General features: G+C 39.9%; 1 long non-coding RNA gene across 2 annotated transcripts in view; it reads right to left on the reverse strand.

The window, feature by feature from the left end:
• The window catches only part of LOC140848955 (uncharacterized), an 18,493-nt gene extending 12,612 nt beyond the window's left edge, over positions 1-5,881 (reverse strand). For both annotated transcript variants that reach the window (XR_012130292.1, XR_012130291.1), the window contains exon 1: positions 5,755-5,881. This is a non-coding gene — a long non-coding RNA (uncharacterized lncRNA). The remainder of the gene's footprint in view (positions 1-5,754) is intronic.
• Between the last annotated feature and the right edge of the window lie 9,668 nt (positions 5,882-15,549).

Consider the following 15,549-nt stretch of genomic DNA (forward strand, 5'->3'; position numbering starts at 1 on the left):
CAAGCTGGGCGGGAAGGTTTTTGAAAAGTCAGAAATCTCTTTTGAATAATAAAAACACAAGTACAAAGTAAGAACTTGTTTTCAATGGAAAATAACTCCTGATGTGCCTCCTATGTGCTCTCCTCTGTACCAGTCAGGGTGCTGGCAGGGGGCAGAATTCCCCTCAGATAGCTCAGTTATGGAGACTCCAATGAAAGGGCTCCTTACGATGCTTGGACAGGTCAGGAGGGTTAGCAGAGTGCTGAGGTGCCCAGAGGCTGGGAACTGCAGGAAGCTGTTACCCCCTAGACTGGAAGGGACAAGGGGTCCGGTGAGAGCTGGAGCTGCAGAGAAGGGGTCACCAGGAGGGAGCAGTGACTGCAGAAGGACACAGCTGCCCTCGGACACACAGCACCGAAGCAGGGAAGGAGTGGGGAGGAAACCACAGCATCCCTCCCCTTCTTGCTCTTGCTGCCCAGTGGCCAAACCCCCAGCAGCCGAGTGGTAAGGGAGCCCACATGGTGCAGCCCCCAGGGGTCAGCTTCCTGATACACAGAAAGGTGTGGAAGGGTGGAGACTGAATTCTAGGGAGAATAACCAGTACATGCATTGTCTTGCTGCATGTTCATATTCTTTAGGTACAGTACTATTATAAAATATCTTACAGAGGACAGTCTCCTGCATTTTCACTTTTATGCCCCCCACCTCCCCCAGCTCACAGATACTTACTAGCAACCAGACTCATCTTCCTGGATCATGAGGACTACCTTGGACCTGCCATGAACATAAGAGGGACTATTGGCTCTTTGAGCAGCTCTTGTGTTTCTCCTGCCCACAGAAGTTTGCCAGTAAACGCATAATGAAGGGAGTCGGAGAGAGTGTGTGTCCCTCTCCACCTCAGACTTGCTGCCATCCCTGCTACCACAGGAGGCAGCCTCCTTGTGAGCACCCAAAAGTGGTGGAGAGACAGTCCTAGGACCATGTGACTAAGCCACACCTTGTGGTGCTAGGGAGGAGGCAACATGGAGCAATCCCGAAGTTTTGTTGGCATTATGAGCATGTACAATTGCTTAGAAAGTTCAGGAAATTGCTTGGGTGCCTTCAGAAGCTACCTTGCCTCCTTCCTCTTCAGCTTCATTTGTGGCTTATTCTTCAGTTCAGAAGACCAGGAAAATATAAGGTGTGTTGTTCATTTGGTTGTTCATTCATCCCTTCAGTGATTTTTTTATGGTGAATGTCTATCATGTCAGGCAGTGCATTAGGCCCGGGGATGAAAGGATAAAAAATATTGTAGCCAACTTAGAAAAGTCACCATCCAGTTGAGGCATACACACATTTATTGCCAAATCTTAAAAGCCTGGGGGATAAACAAGGGTAGGAGTAACAAATGCAGTGGTCCTTGACTGGAGCGCCCATAACAGTTGTTAAGCTCCAAGCCCCACTCTGAATCCCAGAGGCAAACACTCCCTGGAGCCACAGTTGCTTCTCACATCATTACCTCCATGTCCCAGACAGAGCCCTGTTGCAGCATGGGGGGCTCAGGAGAGCTCTTTAAGCAATTCCCATCGAACCTCCTGTGTCCACTGCGATTTCTGGACTGTCCGGAATCTCCGTTTATCTGGGCTGTCACTCTGACACGATAACTAGAAGACAGCCTCTACAATTTTTTGAATCATCTACTTATCTCACCTGAAGCAATTTCAGTCAAAATACACATGATATCAGACCCTTTTCCTGTTTTGCAAGCAAGTTGAGAGGACGAAAGTGCTGACTGAGGGGCTAGGGCAGGGGGGAGTCCCGGGGGTGGGGGTACCAAAGAGGAGCAGGAGGGCCAAGAACCACTGCCCTCATCACCCCCCGGCCGAGCTGGCCCTGTTGGGCTGCAGCATCTCAGTGCAGGCTGGGCACTCCATGTCTTGTGGGACAATAGAGACTGCCTTAGGGGGGTGCAAAGGCCTTGACAGTTTAAGTCATGCCCCAACTTGCCTGCCTTAAATAAATAAATAAATAAATAAATAAAGACCTAGTCATTCTAAGATGTCAGATGTGTCATCAAACATCAGAACATGAAATTGTCGCTGCTAGATTAACTCCATAGTCCACCCATCCACTGACAAATGTTGGTTGATCTCTCTGTACAAGGACCAAGAAATGTGTAAGAAACAGCTCATTTTTCTCGAGATGCTTACTTTCTAGTCAGAGAGGTGACATGTGGAAGGATGAACCACATTTTTTCCTCACTATTCCCTCCCCTTCCCAGAGAGTGAAGCTCCCGAGGCTAGAAGAGTAGAGAAGTTGCATTTCTTGTTGTTGTGACCCTAGGTCTTGGAACGGGACAGTCTTTTCATATGACAAGATGCAGGAGGAGGTTAACATTTGTCTTCTGAAAGATCTTGTCATAATTTTAAATATTCCATCTGATGGTCAGCCTCTCATGAAGGCTCCTTCCCTCCTTTTTTCTATTTCAGCACCCAAAGTTCCCCTTGGTCCCCTTCCCAAGAGCAGAAGATGCAGCAGAGGGTGACTCACAAGGTATCCAGAAGCTTAGACACCAGGAGAGGCAGGACACAGGGCTGGTGCTCTGGAGGCAATAGATTCAAATAATTGCCAGGAGGGAAAGGGGGTTAGCCCCAGAAAGATGCAGGGTGGACCCTGCCATCTGTAGCAGCTGCTCTGTGTTGGACCTCAAGGTTGAACAGGGAGGCCTCTACCCAAGAACTGGAGTGGGAACAAGGTGGGAGATGAAGTAAACTAACCATTGGGACCATGAAGGCTTTGGATTTTAAGGCCTGAGAGAGAAACATAGATCTGGTTTTATTCTATGTGAATCCGTTTGTGTGTTTGGCCAAATGAAACTTGTATTGTCACCTTTCCATTCCCCCTTGTCTCCCCCGCTTCCCTCACCAGCATGTTGCTGGGTGACATGGTGGTAAGGACATGAAGACGGCCCCTCCTGGAAATGACTGCCCAACACCTGGGAGACCGCTGTCCTTAGGCTCCACTACCTTCCACAAGAACAGATTGGTGCCCAGGTCACAGACATTTGCGAATCTTAAGTAGAACTCACAAAATGCTCTGTGAGTCCGAGAAGAAATGTTAATTCTTCTGCTGCGATGAAAGGAAAGTTTGATGGAGGAAACAGTATTAAAAGGGAGCTTTAAAGGACAACTATAATCTAAGTCTCTGGAGACAGAAGGGGAGGAATTCCAAGCAGAGAGAGCAGAGGTGAAATGGGAATGTAAATGAGATGTGTAGTCTTTATTTATCAGGGGTGTCATGGGATATGATGTGGAAAATCATTGTGATTATTTATCTCCATGATGCTGACCTCTTTGCATCTTTGTAATAATAACCTTGGCAGGAACTTACATAAAATCCCAACTGGAACCAAATATTCATTTCTTATTTTTAACTAAACCACAGATCAAACCAAATTTGAACTACACACACACACACACACACACACACACACACACACACACACACACACACACATCCTACATATATCCCTAAGTTTGAACCAGACAATATTATTCTGAAAATTTTGAAAAGTCATTGGACCAAATTGTTGGTAAAAAAGATACATATTTAAACTCTAAATTCTTTTTCTTTTCTAAATATAATGTCAAATTTTTCTGGTAATCTGAGTTTGTAAGCCTCTTTATTAGCACACCGAACTCAATGAGGTGGGACTATATGTAATGATATTGATTCCTGCCTGTAGCTTGCAGAATTAGTCTTCATAATTAAACCCCTGTACATTGTTATATCCACAGGCTATCAGTCAGGGTCCTTAATTGAAAACACCATTATCCACTTAGCTAGTTTAAACAGAAAAGGAATTTATTACAGGCTATCAGATATCACACAGACTCTCTGAGAGGGCCAGAGGTTGGTCTTGGAAGCTACACTACCCAGCATCTGATAGGACTATAAAGGCAAAGGCCACATGGGACAGCACTACAGTGCCCTCTGGTCATGCCAGGCACTATACATCAGAAGCTCTGTCACTTGCTCCCTAGAAAAGCAAACATGCTACTGCTCTTTGGGCCAAAAGATACCTCCATGTATTCTTGCTCTTCGTATTGGTCTTTCCAAATCTGTCTTATACTGATGCATCAACAAGGCAGAATCTAGGTAGCATGCCTGCTCCCTACACTCACGTGGGCAGCTGGGGAAATGACTTCTGGCTTCCACCTTAGGAAGTATAAGCCCACAATGTGGGAAGTTCCCCAAACACAGGAAACGGTTCAAATAATGTGGGGTAGCTACAAAGCATGGCAGAAGTCCACTGCACATGGATGTTGATGTTGTACCATGAGTCATGCTGCTATGTCAGTCAGTTTTACTTATGTAAAATTCTCTGTGTTCAACTTGTATTGCATTCTGGTGATTTCTGTTTCTGGCAGTGTTGTGCATGAAACAGCTTGAGAAAATATCCCAGTACAAGACACGAAGAAATTCTGGGTAAAATATATCAGCTTGCCTCTGAAAGCATCACCGATCTTGACAAAAAATGGTAGTGAAATATCTACCAAAATGAAGCTGAAGTCGGAAAACCCAGAGGCCAGTTGACTCTGAAGCTGTAGTTGGCCTCTGGGGATTTGCTGGTTTCTGTAATCCAGAGGTTTAGGTTTAATGGTTGTGTTAGGACTGATATTAAAGCCTTGGGCCCATCTCAGGGTGAGAGTTGGAACAAAGCCCCCCATATAATATTGAAATAGTCGAAGAGCCTCCGTGAAATTATGTACAGAAAAGTGCTCGAAAGCTAAGGGAGTCCGTGAGGGAATTTTTTTCAGCCTGCCCTGAAACTGGCTAGGGAAAAAAGCCTCTCCTAAAACTTGGAGTTTGGGACTCGATTCTGCACTATCTGTGCAGCCCATGAGGGCACAAACTGCAAATGTAGTGAAGGACTCCCAGGACTGCAGTCTACATGGTGACAGGTAGGCATAAACACTCATTGCCTCTAGAAGGCATAGCCTTGACCCAGGTCTCTCAGGATCCCCACAAATGCAGTTCAAGCAAACACAAGATCACATCATGAAATTATAAAAGACATAAACAAACAAGCCACCACAAGTGAGTCAGTAAAAATAACAAGCAGTTGAGTTAGATCATCTACTAGATCCTAGATACTAGAATTACAGTACAGTTTAAAATGCTAAAAGACAGGGAGAAAAAGGAATTGGAAATGGGACCAAGATAAAAGGTATCATAAAAAAAGATGATCAGATTATACAGAGCTGAAGAGAGAATTAGGGAATGGAAAGAAATCACCCAGACTGCAAAGAGTAAGTCAGAAAGATGGGAAAAATAAAAGGGAAATTAAGAGACATGGGAAATAGAATGAGGTCTAACATATGATTAGCTCAAATTCCAGAATAAGAGAACAGCAAGATTCAGGGATATTGGAATTTAAGGGAAAGGCCAATAAATGACATTCCATTCTCCACTGTGTTTGAAACCAGTTTTAAAAATGTTCATTGGGTTCAAGAAGATGAAGATAAAAGTGCCAAGATTTATTACTGATGGAACTGTTGAATGACTATGCATTAACAGTCTTCCTAAAATACTGCATCTCAGAATTAGGCAAGCTTACCCACCCCATCATAGGCAGTGCTAGATAATTAAAGCCCCATCTTCCCTCTGCCATCCTCCACAATGTCTGCCCTGAAAAACTTAGCACAGACGAACAGAAAAGAACCTCTTCTGACAGCTTCTAAAGAGGAAGAGCACACAGGCTTAGCTGAGCATACTCAGTTAATCCAACCTCACCTGCTGGATAAGTCGCCTTCCTTCCCAGGGGAGGAGACAGTGAGTAGACAGACAGGCCAGGAATGTTACCTTCAAAAAAATTTCCTCCTATCACAGGACAGGCATTATTTGAAGAGATACTGAATGTTTTTCAGGATTGATGAGGAACTGAATCCTTACATCAAGGAAGTATAATAAATGCTGAGCAAGAGAAACAAAAAATAATCTAAAGTTAGATACACTGTAGTGAAACTTCAGAACACCAAAGGCAGAGGGAATTTAAAAGCAATTAAAGGATAAAGACAGATTACCTACTAAGGACTGTCAGAAGACTAACCAACAGCAAAAATAAACCAGAAGATAGTATCTTCATATTGTTTAAACAAAAGAAGTGACAATTACAAATTTTTTTTATCAAGAAAAAGAGTAAAATAAAATGTTTTCAGGGCAAAACAAAACAAAAATACGCATACATACACACAAAACTGGGTGCCTTGCTAAAGAAAATTCTCAGATACTGTCATTTGAGAAAGAAACAAAAAATATATGAGAGGAGAAGCCAGAGATGCAAGATGAAACAAAGTATAGGGAAATCTTCCACTTTCCACCTTTTCTAATTTAGGCCCTTTATGAAGGTTCTGTGGCTTTATTTTGTGAATTTGTTGTCTGGGCTTTGGAGTAAAATCTGTGACTCATCATTAGTCCGGGTTCTCTATAAAACCTAAACAAGGAAAAGGTGCTGTCACCTGCTCAAAAGGTTCAAGCCCATGGTATTAGGGGTGAGGAAAAGGCAAATGGAAAAAGGAAAAATATGAAGTCTTGGTATGTGGTGCATCACCAAGGTGGCCCAACCCTCACAAGGAGTCATGAAGAAAAGATTGCTCAGGTGAAATTTCCTTTGAAAATGTTGCAAGAAAAATCCATGCCTTAGGATATTGTATGGAAGGGAGAAAGGAAGATGAAATTTTATCCACCTGTCCCTTGATAACTCCTGCTTTTCACTAGTCAAAGTTTATCCCAAGTGGAATACACTCCCCTGCATTTTTAGGTGACATTACTCGGCTGCTCAAAAAGTCAGATTTCATGCTTCATGATGTACTATTTCAATTAAATTCCAGACGTGGAATTATGACTTGGAGCAAACAAGACTAAGTGTGTGAAATGCAAGAACTATGCTGGTATTGACCTAATCTACAGAGAGTTCAGAAATCTTGGCAGGGTATCACAGATTGGCCATGGCAATGGTAGTCAGGGGAGGCAAGCACAGCTTGTGAAAATCAGACAATCAAGGGAATCCGAGAAGGCACACAAAGCTTGAGTCCCATAGATGCCTAAAACAGTTTTTCTCTTCATGAAGTTAACTGATCTGCTTAGAGATTTAATTTGTGTCCTTGACCTTGTTAGTACTATTGCCTAACCGATAAGCTAACTAAACCAGATGCAACTTTTTAAAAACTGAAAGTTAAATGAAATATCAAATGTTCTACCAGTCTGGATAAGATAGGTTATGCTGTGATAATAAACACTCCCCAAATCTCATGGTGTAACACAGCAAAGGTTTATTTCTCATTCATGTGACATCCATTGAGGGCCCAGGCGACTCTTCCAGGCAACCATCTTCTGTGAGATCCTCAGGGGGAGAGGCTGCCGGCAGGTTTGCCATACTTTGTTGCTCCTTCTTAGCTTGTGACCTCCTACATGAGAATGGCAGGAGCTGAGGAGCGTGGAGAATCATGCACCTGCTCTTTAAAGTTTCCTCTGAGAATTGACATTGGCTGACAGCATTATTCAAAGTTAGATGGCTCTGCCAAACTTCAAAATCTTGGAAAAATGTAATCTCCATGTATCTGGAAGGGGAGGAGACCCCTTGGAGAACACAAATAATACTTCCTACATTTTTAAAAACAGTGATATGTTGACATAATTTTAATCACTAAAATATCTCCCTCATTCTTCTTACTGTCCCTCAGATCCCTATTCTATACAACTGACTGTATGCAGCTTAAGCATGAATTTTAGGAAGATTTAAATTTATTTTCTTTGATAATTCCATCATTTCCTGAACTAATCTAATGAGAAGTCCTATATTTTATTTTTCTTAAAGAAAGTTTCAACAGTCAGTAGAGTTAAAATTGGCTTAAATCAAATAGATTGTTTTAGAACTGGAAAGGATGTGGACATTTCCCAAAAACATGTTTATAGGAGGATTAGCAGAAATCTACATAGTCAAAATAAGAGTTTGATTTTAATCAGCCAGTGCCCCCCCAGCACTGTCAGGTATCATCATTCTGTGCTTTCCCATCTGACCCAAATGTACACTTATCATCTCTCCCTGTACCGGCTAATTGCCTGTGGACAGAGTCTCCTCGCCTCCCGGTCCCCATCCAGCCCATGTCCCATGCTACCGGTCTGCTCTTGATGCTCATTTACACCTGTATATCATTTTAAATATCAGACACTGTCTCTACAATTTTCTTATTATTTCCTAAATGTTTGTTGTCTCTGTCAATACTGAAAGCTCCTGAGGATTAGAACCATTTCCTATATTGTGACATATTTTCTCGCATCCTTACTTCCTGCCTTTTCTAGCAGTTGGCCCAGAACACTGTGCGTTCACAGTGCGCTCAATAAATACTAGTTGAATTGAATTCTCTAAACCATACTAATTACACATTCAGCTCAAGTCCCTGTGTCTATGTAGAATGATGGATTTCCAGACACCAGGACTGAGGGTCAATTCAAATCTCTTGAGAGCCTATTGGATTTACAGTTGCATAGCACCTTCCCCTTTCCTCACTGGTAAATAGAGGACATAGGATTATGCCTCCCAGGATTTCTAGGCAGCTGCCCTGCATTTTATGCCATCCCTAGAATTAGTCCTAGTGGCAGTGATGAAAATAAACCCACATTTTTTCTAAATTCTGCCAACAAAAGGGTCTATGAATGTCAAATTAATGACTCATTGAAAGTCCACTGCATCCTGTTTCTCTGACTTCTTGGAGGAAGTAGACCCCAGGGTTTCCGAGAACACTCTTAGCAGTTTCGCCACAAGGCAGTCCTTTCAGATGCTTGCCAGAATGACAGTGTCTGCACTGTTGTGAGTCTAAGACTCTGTGAGCCATTCTGGTATGTGATATTGAAACATTGTTTCTAGTTTGGAGTGAAAAGGGTGAGCAGATAGGAGTAATGCTATGGATCTCACTGTTTCTGCTTGTTTTTAAGTAATGTGATCATGAAGGAACAAGAAGAAAGAGTTGTTACATAATGGAAGAAGACGCTGGTAATTGTTGGGATCGATTTTAATACTCCATCAAATAAACTGGCAAAATGGCAGCACCCTATGTACTGAGAGTACAAAAGTAACAGGAAAACTGCGCAAGTCATAACATATAAAGGCTGCCACTGAAACCGGTTCAGTGAATCACTAGGTGCTGCGGGAACAGGCAGGAACTTTTAAGAAAAAGCCAGAATTTTCCCAGAGCTGGGTAGTTTCCCACAGATTGTCTGGCCTGATTAAGGTATGTTCTTTAAACACGGACTTTGCATGGTTTGCAGTGCTGTGGACTGTGCGTACCAAATTTTAGTTTTTCATCGTTAAGTTTGAGACAGGATGTTTTATGAATAATTCGAATGAACTTGATTTACGAAGTCACTTTGGGGGAAACCGATAAAGAGATCCCATTAGCCAAATATCTCTGCACTATCACATCACTGTACATATCTTATTGATATTTTTAATAAATTCAAGAAAATCATTGTGGTAGTGAACACTAATAATGTCTTTGGACTTATAACTACAGATAGCATTAGAGATGAAACTGAGACAAGTGTAGAATTGATATGAAAAATGAGTTAGGTTTACTATTTTGAAGCTGAATGCACCCCTATCAGAGATAAGAACTGTGGTATAAAACTGTGTAAAAGTTAAGGATTAAAATATCCTAATATCCAAAGTACATACATTTAATAAAATGTATTTTCTTCTGAATAGTGGAGACATATTATCTGAGTCCATTTATTCATGGTCTACATGTAGAATAACAACCAATTAAAGAATGACAGCAGTTACTAGATACTGTTAATGATTCAGCTTTGAAACAGTCACAAGACGCTCTATCCCTCTTCAAGTGTCTAGAATAGTTCATTCAAGAGCATTGTTGGATTTAAGGCAGGATATTTTTTGAAAACTTATGTTTTGTGGTTTCTATCTGTATTGATTCTGTTCCATATCTGTAATTAGCAATGTCTCAATGTTATACCTTCCCCACAAAACACAGAGATCAATTGGCTAACATGAGATTCAAACTGTTCTCCATAATCTCTGATATAAAGTTATCGCTTTCATCAAAACAGCACCATTTTTGACTGATTAATTCAATAATAAATAAATTAACATATTTGAAGTAAAAAAAAATTTGAACCAATAAAATATTAGGGATGCTGACCAAGAATTTAAATTTGATAAAATGCATTTATTGCTAATAAAAATATTTGGAAAACAGTGAAATAAACTTTAGTTATGAAGTCTTTGAGGTACTAGGATCAGAGCTATATCACACTGGGGCACTTCATGTGTAAGTAATTGTCATTTAATCAGTAGATCTGCAGAATTCTAAAACTGCATGATAAAATGGCATTCATGATTCACATAACATTTTACATTTGCCAGGACACTTTCATATTTGTTATCTCACCTAATCTTCAGTACAATCCTATCATACAGAAGATAGCCTTTTAGGTCTAGGTGGACAATGGGCAATGTGCCACAGGACCAAGGATTTGTAATGAGTCACTTCAGAGCAGATGGTCAGAAACCATGGATCTGGAGAGGCAAGTCAGGAACAAATGAAGAATGGACAATAATAATTGAGTTGATAGGCCTCCTGGCTTTTGTACAGAATCACTCCTGAGGGCTACAGGGGGGGTGAGGAAAGGTAAAACTAGGAAAATCATTCTTCATCCTCAGTCACTGTGAAGGAAAGCAAACCAGAGACATGGAGGACAGTTCCTGGGAGTCAGTCACCCACTGGGGAACACATGCAGAGCTGGTACACTGATGGGGTTTCTCTCAGTAAGGGGCCCATCAAAGGCTTTTTACCCAGAGCTGGAGTTTTACCCAGTTGCCTGGCCTCTTGCTGTTAAGCATACATGAAGAGTAACAGGAATTTCTCAGTTTTTAAAACAAACTGTATCAAGGAAATTCATAAAAACTCCTTGGAGTAGAACACATTTATTTTAATGCCAAAACAGTGCAGGGGGGCTGAGTGAGAAGTAAAGGCTGAAGTCTAAAGTGGAGAAAACTCGGTAGGCAAAATCACAAAACTTTATGCAATAAACATTTCCTGAGCACCCATTTTTTGAATATAATATTCTTCAAATTTTCCATCAGCCCTATGGAAAAAATAAGCCTCAAATAGTTTTGGTTCCTCTCCCAATATCACATGACCATTAAAGTGCTCAGGTGAGATTTGAACTCAGTTTTTATGGCTGACTGCAGGCAGGGGTCTTTCCAGTTCTCTCAGCCCTTCTCTGATAAGTTGTAATAAAATTTGTAGTATTTTTAATGCCTGTAGAGAAAAGAGTTAATGTAGCAGCCTAAACTACTAATTCTTGGAGAGAGCTACTTTGTAAGGTTGGCCATTGGCTGGCATCTGGCAATTTGCATGATAAAAAGTTTCCTAGACTGATATAAAACTTTCCCTGTGATTAAGAGTGGCTCCCTGTGCCTAAACTGTTTGCATAAACAATGTGGCTTGTACTGAACAACTGCTTTCCTTTTGGGAGTCTGAAATTTTGCTATGTGCTAGGCAAAGGATGTCTACATTATCGGCCCCCAATAAAAACGTTGAACACTGAGTCCCAATGAGCTTCCCTGGTAGCAACATTTCATATGTGTTGTCTCAAGTCCTTGCTGGAAAACTTAAATGTGTTTTGTGTGACTCCACTGACAAAGAACTCTCAGAAGCTGTGCCTTGTTCTCCTCTGGACTTTGCCCCACGCTCCTTTTCCTTTGCTGATTGTACTTTGCATCCTTCAACTGTAAGGAAGCATAGCAATGAGTGTGACTACATGCTGAGCCCCATGAGACCTCCTAGCAAACCAGCAAACCTAGGGATGGTTTGGGGGACACCCAACATGCTGCCTCAAAAATAACAAAAATAGTAATGATGGATTCAAGTCATTGAAATTCTATGTTTTCATATATAATTATTGATTCACACAATATTTGCCCAGAGCATACAAATTCAACAAGTACTGGAAGGCTTATACCAAAGAAGGGCATTTCTTCTGGTATTTACTATCCATATTGATATGTATGCTTATACTTAATATTTCTTGATTTTTCAGGTTTAGGCATTATCTATTGCCTCCTTCCTATGGAAAATGAGGGTTTAACTTCAACAAAGTTTTAAAACTCCTCTTAGCAAGGCACACGCCGAAGGTAATCTATTATTTTCATTTATTTTTTTGAGATATCCCTTTAGGGTTCACTGTCCTATCCTGCAGATGTGTCATCTAGGAATCCTCTCTGCTTCTCTCCTATGTTGGATGCGCTGTTTTACAGCTAACATATTTTCCTGTTTCTTGGTTTGATGAAGTATATTATCCAGTAGTCTCGTGGAAATGACATAAGGGAGTAAAATGTTTGAGACTTTCACGTCTGGAAATGTATTTATCCTACTATCACACTTGATTGATAGTCTGACTGGGTATGGAGTTCCAAATTGGTAATCATTTCTCCTCAGAATTGTGAAAGCATTCCTCCAGTTTATTCCAATTTAGTGTTGCTGATTAGAAATCTACTGGTTTTCTGATTTTAGGATCTTCCCTTTTTCCTAATAGTCTAAAATTTTACAACACTATGTCTCTCTGTTATTGTTCTGGAAACTCAGAGGGCCCTATCCAAGGGATTTTCTTAAATTGTTATTTTGAATTTTTTCTGTTGTCTCTTTCTAGAATGCTTACAATTATGTTTCTTGGATTGATACTAATATTTGTATTTTTCTATATCTTTGTCTTTTTGGTTAATTCTAGGGGATTTCCTCCTCTTTGTCTTCTAATCTTCTGTTGAGCTTTTAACTTACCATATTTTTCATTTCTGAAAGCTCTTTTTCATTTTCTGAAGGTTAATTTGTTTTTTTATTGAGTTACATATAATAAAATGCACAACTCAATGTATTTTGACATGTATATACATTCATGTAACCATCACCCAGGTCAAACATTCTAATTTTTTCTCTCCTGCACCTATTTTGTCCATTCCCCTACCTGTCTCTTCTATGGCAACCATCAATCTTACCTCCATGACCATAAGTCTATTTCTGTATTGTTTTTGTAGATTGTAGATTCTACGTATAAGTGAAGTCATATGCATTCGTCTTTCTCTGTCTGACTTATTTAGTTTGGTATAATACCCTCTATAAGTCCATCCATGTTGTCACAATTGGCAAACGTTCATTCTTTTTGTGGCTGAGTAATATTCCATTGTATATATGTACCACACCTGTTTTATTGATTCATCTGTTGGTGGGCACTTAGGTTGCTTCCATATTTTGGTTATGGTATATAATGCTGCAATAAACATAGGAATGTATATATCTTTTCAAATTAGTGATTTTGCTTTCTTCAGGTAAATTCCCAGAAGTGAAATTGCTGGGTTGTATGGTATTTCTATTTTTAGTTTTTTGAGGAAACTCCATACTGCTTCCATAGTGACTATACCAATTTATAATCCTACCAACTGTGTACAAGTGTTCCCTTTTCTCCACATCCTCACCACTTGTTTTTTATCTTGTTTCTATTAGCCACTCTGACTAGTGTGAAGTGATATCTCATTGCAGTTTTGATGTGCATTTCCTTAATGTTTAATGATGTTGAGCATCTTTTCATGTGTCTGTTGGCCATCTGTATATTTTCTTTGGAAAAATGTCTATTCGGATCCTCTGCCCATTTTTTAATCAAATTATTTGTGTTTTTTTTTTTGGTGTGAGTTGTATGAATTCTTTATGTATTTTGGATAATATCCCCTTATGAGATATAATATTTGCAAATATATTCTCCTGTACAGTAGGTTGCTTTTTTTGTTGATGGTTTCCTTTGTTGAGCAGAAGCTTTTTAGTTTGATATATTACTATTTATGGGGTAATTTTCTGAATGTTAATTTAATAGGTTTTTTTTCCCATATGGATGCAATATTTTATGCCTCAGATTATATTAAATCCAGAGTATTTTATTCTTTCTTTTAGCGTATATTTTTCCTGTTTCCTTGTTACTAAAATTTTGTAACCAAAACTATTTGTCATGGAGAAAACAATCCTCAATGCCCAGTGATTTTTTCCATCTATTCATATTATGAGCAAGGAACAAAAAGCTGGTTATGTGCATAGGGAAGCTTGCTAACCAATGGGCTTCACTGCAGCACTATCAGGTGTAGAACCTCAAAGTGTCAGTGTTGCAAGTCTTTTCTCTTAGGTCATTCAGTTTCTCCAAGGAGGAATCCTCCTGCCTAAGGAAAATAATCCTGGGTGATAGTGTTTTGAGAGTCAAGGAAGGAAAGAAACTTTGGATCTCACCTTCAAATACGAGGATTTTCACTTAATTCCCATTTTCAAACCCTTGCACTATATCAAAAGACAGAAACCACACTAGTAATTCAAACAAAGGGAAGTATAATATAAAGAAATGTTAACTAGTAAGAAGTGGTTGACTACCAATAAAAAAAGGCCTCTAAAAGCTCCAGAAGTAGCAAAAGAAAAAGAAAAATTCATCACTTTTAGACTGCTTAGACTTCTTAGTGGGCCATAGTGAAAATGGAACTAGGAACTAGGATAGTTATACCACTTTCCCTGCCCACCACACACACAGGCTGAAATTAGATCTCCTCTTTGTCAATTTCTAGAGCACAGATCCGTCTCCTGGTGGGGTAAGGGAATGGGCCTGTGGTTCTGACTGCTACCAATATAGACTGTGAGCGCTCCTCTTTTTAGCCCCACTCCTAATCCCTAAATTCAGAGGTTTCTAGTATCTCTGATCACTGAGCCTCTATGAGGCTCACTTGAGCAAAGTGTCTTCTCATTATCACCTCTCCCACTGCCTGTGGAGATTTCTACTTCCACCACACTGCTTCATCATTGGCCGCTTGTCTGTGCACTTCGTGACTCCCAAGATCTTTTTGACATCTCTCTTCTAGTGTCATCTTTTCCCTGTTTTTCTTTCTTCTTGTGGATTTATGATTTTTACAAAAATCCATTTACTGTCCTTTTATTGGAATGTCAGGTGGGATAAAGTTAACTATGTCTTTCAATTCCCCATGCTTAAACCAAAAAAATTTTACTGAACATTTAAATATTTACTTATAAATTGAAGAAAACTAGTTAGTTTTAACAGTGACTAATATCAAATAATTTTTAGTTTCGAAGGTATTTTATTTTATGACCATGGACATTTGTGTCCTCAAACCTTTTCCTGTAGCTGCCAAATACTGGTCCCCAAAACACAAGCATCAAAATCAATTATAGTATTTGTCGAAAATGCACATTCTTGAATCCGCCCTAGATTTTACGTACCAGACTTTGAGGGTTAGGCCAACTAGGCTATATTTTAAATACATTTCTTAGATGATGAGCAACTCTAAGTCTTGACAACCACTGTTCTAAATCTTAGATGATGAACAGCTTTAAGTTTTGACAACCACTGTTCTAATTTGTATTACTAATAAGTGACAGAGTATTTTGATTTGGTGTTTTGGTGAAAAACTACATTTTATTAGGAAAAAGATAATAAAAATGACTCTTGAGTAAGCAATATTTTTGTTTG

Source organism: Manis javanica, chromosome 4, assembly GCF_040802235.1.
Source record: "Manis javanica isolate MJ-LG chromosome 4, MJ_LKY, whole genome shotgun sequence".
Classification (NCBI taxonomy): domain Eukaryota; kingdom Metazoa; phylum Chordata; class Mammalia; order Pholidota; family Manidae; genus Manis; species Manis javanica.